The sequence below is a fragment of the Otolemur garnettii genome, unplaced genomic scaffold (genome assembly GCF_000181295.1).
Source record: "Otolemur garnettii isolate 467f Iridium unplaced genomic scaffold, OtoGar3 scaffold00071, whole genome shotgun sequence".
Lineage (NCBI taxonomy): Eukaryota > Metazoa > Chordata > Mammalia > Primates > Galagidae > Otolemur > Otolemur garnettii.
The window spans coordinates 6,549,620-6,554,364 of record NW_003852466.1 but is presented as its reverse complement, the minus strand read 5'-3'; the positions used below and the strand labels follow the sequence as shown (position 1 = coordinate 6,554,364).

At 39.2% G+C, this 4,745-nt stretch overlaps 1 pseudogene; it reads left to right on the top strand.

Moving 5' to 3' along the window:
• Positions 1-416: 416 nt before the first annotated feature.
• LOC111726565 lies at positions 417-3,483 on the top strand (annotated as a pseudogene).
• The last annotated feature ends 1,262 nt before the right edge of the window (positions 3,484-4,745 follow it).

Here is a 4,745-nt window from a genome sequence, read left to right as displayed (position 1 = left end):
AGGAGTTTCACCAATTCTTTGCAACAAAATCCTCTAAACTCAAAAATAAAACTCTTTAATTTAAAAAAAAAATGCACAGAGGATGGGGAGAAATTAGAAGACTTGTGCAGCGTTAGTAAGAATGTAAAACAGCGTGGTCGCTGTGGAAAACAGTATGGCAGTTCCTCAAAAAAATTAAACACAGAATGACCACGTGATCCACCAAGTTCACTTCTGGACTTACACGTAAAACAATTTTATACAGGATGTGAACACACATTTGCACACCACGTTCACGGCAGCATTATTCAAAACAGGCAAAAGGCAGAAACGACCCAGATCTCCATCAGCATGTGAGAGGGTCAACAAAATGTGGCATGTGGATACACACAAAGGACTATTCCTTTAAAAGGAGAAATTCCGACACAGGATACAACATGGATGAACCTTCAAGACTTCAGGAACTTCAGGACGGTGGCTGCCTGCTGGGAGCTATGGGGAGTGAGTGTTTAATTGGGACTGAGTTTCAGTCTGAGAAAAATGAAAAGATTCTGGAGATGGGTGATGGTGATGGCTGCACAGCCATGTGAATGAAAATGTGCACTTAATACTTAAAAATGGTTAAAATGGTTAGGTTTTACATTATGTATATTTTACCCAAAATAGTTTTTTAAAAGAAACAGAAAACACTAAAAAAAACAAAAACAAAAACAAAACACTGGATCACACACAATTCTAGGAGCTATGTTCTAAGCCAGCCCTCACTTGCCTTCCATCCAGGGACCTGTCTCACACCTCACACCTCACATGAAGCCAACAACAGAAAAGTTTTCTGTTATGATAAATGTCAAAGGAGACTGTGGAGACAAGAGTGACTTTATTTTAATCCACTATGTCACATCCCACTCCTGCCACAGCTTGTCAGGGCCCAGGACTGGCCAGGTCTTGGACTTGGCTTAACTAGGTTCCGGACACAGACCACTAAGCTACCTTGCTCATGAACAATTTCTCTTAGGTGCCTGAGGGCTATCTACTTGAGAGAGAGAGAGAGAAAGTCTTAGAGAGAGTAAAGCAGTCCTAGAAAGATAGATCTTAGTCTTTAGTAGAGCTTGGTAATCCTCAGCAGAGAGACGCCGTGCTGGCATTCTGCAGGCAGGAGAGGAGTCAGAGTCAGAGTAGGGGGGTCCATGATAGAATGTGCATGCTCCCCACTGCCTTCTCCTCCAGCCTAATATAAGGCTGATCTCGTGCCTCTCGACACCAAGGGGTAGAGACTGCCAATTCACCACTGCTCTCATTACACAAGCTCTCATGCTTGTCAGGAGAGCTAAATCCCTCTCCATGCCCTTTTCATGAAGGTGTTCTATTATTGAGCTATACGGGGATTTCTTACAACTCTCACTCCTCCTAGCCATAGGCTATACAAGCTGCTACATTTCCCCCCTTTTTTATATACAAACAAAATTTTTAATGTGGTAAGGGCAGTTCTTCCTGTTATCTAGCCTTTTTCTTTCTAGGCAAAAGAATATGGTAATTGTCAAAGTACAGAATTCCAGGTATGGTCTCTTTAAATGACAAAAGCCCAATACAGATTTAAACTATTAGCTGCTGCTAGGGGAAAACCGTGATTGTAATGTTAATTTCCTTAAAGGTCTTTATAAACCGAGAAAACAAACTAAGAAAATTTTAGCTGAGAGAATTTACCATTTCTTTAATTGTACAAACTTTCCTTTGATATTTAAAAGATAACGCTTTCCTTGCAATCTTTGCAAGCAAAGATTTTTCTCTCGCTATTCCAAAGGCTTTGCTGCTTGCAGTCCTAACAAATCCACCTTCACAGATCTCCAGACTGTTACTCATGGACTAAGGGTCCTGCACTTCACAGTTCCTCTCAAAGGCTCTGTTACTCCGGGTCCTTCAGTGGTCCCACACCTCACAGTTCCTCAGTAGCGGAGTTTTTCCTGCTTTAAGCTGCTTTTCCAGTGGAATTTTTGCTAATTGATTCCAGGCTTTTCAGATGGAGCTCCCTAGCACAAAAGTGGTTTAACTCTTACTCTCCCCTCCCTTTGTCCTCCCTCTCATAATCTTCCAAAGGCTTCACTTGCTTCAGAGTGTCCCTTTCCCCTTTGGGCTGTGTCCAGGCTCTTTAGCTGGACCCGGTTGTAGTACACAGATGCTGATGAGAGGTGGGTTACCCCTTCACCACACAGGATAACCAAATATTCCACAAACAGATTTAATCTAATTATTCCCCATCATCATCCATTGGTCTGGTTTAATTTCCTCAGTTTTATGCTGAGGCACACAGGTCTAACTAAGCTGGCAGATTGCTCCCATGGCATAGAATTGAATTATACTGTTTTTTCCAAAAATAGTTTGAAATGAAAATATTAAAGAAACTGTTTTAACTTTTCATTTACCAGTGGGTCCTGATTCTGGCCCAACTGATCATTTCCCTACTATACAGGTGTTCCATCTCTATCAAATGGATAACCATTCATTTGCCCAATGAAAGCCTTTTTTACACTTGGGACATACACCTGGAGGTTTATATGCTCTTTGTTCCTTTTCTTTAGCATTCAACGTTCTTTTCCCTTTTAAACACTTTTCTCTTATGGCCTAGCTTCCCACATTTATGGCATTTGATGTTAACTGGGGGATTTACCTTCTGATCTTCCAGCTGCTCAATTTGAGTTGTCCTGTCAATATAGCATTTATCAGCTTCTACTATAAGATTATTCATCTGATCTTTCAACAGTTTTATGTCAGCTGCCATGATCTTAATCTAGTCTTTGAGCTATTCCATCTGATATTTCAACTGCTGTATCTCATTTGCCATGATTTTTTCTCTATGGGCTTTTTCTTTTGGCCTTTTACTTTTTACAATCTTTCTTTTTCAACTCTTAGAAACTTTGGCTGCCTTAAAGGGACAGAACTCTTTAGCTGTTTCCTTTTACTCTAGAGTCTTAGCTTTTTTACAAAACTTCACTTCCTGGCGAGGGGAGGAGGAAGATGGCAGTGGGGGTGAGGTATTTCTTTTCAAAAGAAATAATTCCAGATTAATGGATGAAATTTTAAAACAACAGCAGGAACTTCTGGGCCTAGATTGTTCAAAATATTCACCAGAGTTTGTGAATAGTAATGACAAAGATGATCAAGTTTTACATTGCCATTCAGCAGTCAAGGTGCTGTCCCCAGAAGATGGAAAAGCAGATATTGTGAGAGCTGCTCAGGACTTTTGCCAATTGGTAGCCCAGCAGCAAAAGAGACCCAGAGATTTGGATGTAACTATGTTAGACAGTTTACTTAATTCTCCTGGTTTCCCTGATCCCGATTTAGTATTGAAGTTTGGTCCTGTGGACAGCACATTAGGCTGTCTTCCCTGGCACATCAGATTGACTGAGATTATCTCTTTGCCTTCCCACCTAAATAAACATCAGTTACGAGGCCTTTTTCTCTGCCCTTGGTCAGTATGCAGCCTGTGAACAGCGTGTGGGAAAGTAGTGGATCCTTGGTTGTATAATTTGATTTTAGGCTTTGGAGAAAAGGACCCAAGTCACTCTGATGTTTACAAAGCACCTATGAAACCTGTATATACCTAGTTCATAATCATAATTTATCAACAAACAGAAAAAAGTGTCTTACTTGAGAGCGTGTGTGTGTGTGTGCATGTGTGTATGTATGGAAATGAACTTATAAACGGGGGAAGTATTGGAGAAGGAAATATAAAGATCTACAGCCTTGAGCAAATAGCATTGTTTTAGGAGCTGACATTTCATATTTAAAATCTTCAGTCCCAACTGCTTCCCTGTTTTTGTGGGGAGAAGAAGGGCTGATTAGAGCTGTTCTGGTTGTTGTTGGGGGACAGGAATCAATTTTGTTCAGTCCTTCTTAGAGACCAAACTTTAATTTTTAAGACCAGTATATTGACTTATTAAACAGAAGCATTCTGAGTTTGAGGGGGCTCCTGAGGAATGGAGTTCTGTGTTACACATATGTTAAAAGTTTGCTTTCACCTTCAGAGCAGAGGGAATACTCATGTTCAGACATCCTTCCATTTTCATGTTTTACTTCATTATAGTCAAACAATGTGACTTGAGAATGTCGTTCTGGTGTCAGTGTTCTGGGTTGTAAAGATCATTTGAAAAAGAACTCTTACTATATTGAAATGTGGAATTTTAGAAATTTAAATATAGAATTAGTCAAAAAAAAAAAAAAAACCAAAACCAAAAAACCCCACAAAAGTGACTAAGATGTAATTTTAAAAGTAAAGGTGGAAAATTTCCTATAAAAGGAAAGAATGTTTCCATGTCTTTTTTTGTTGGGTGAGCTGCATGCTATATACTACCCAAAATTGCTTTAACAAATACTTTCACTAGCTATTTTTATTTAAAATAAGCATTTGAGGGAAGTTACCATGGCAGCTCTTTTCCTCAAAGTCACCTGTTCCTCTGTGGAATAGCAATTTAGGGCCATGTTCATGCCTGGGATTTTTACTCAGTAAATCCTCATGGTTACTTTGCATAAAAGATCATTAAGTAGGACTGAGACCTGTGTAGAGAATAAAATATTACCAAAGTCTATAAAAATAATTTTACATGTTCTCTTTAATGACAGAGAACAACACTGGTTCTGTTATTTTTTTAATGAATAAATGATTTCTTGGTATGTGTTTAATATTTCTTCTCTCACTGCTGATTCTTGGGTAGAAACCATTCTTTATATTTTGTAGATTGTTTTTGGAAAACTCTTGTCAGCAAGCGTAC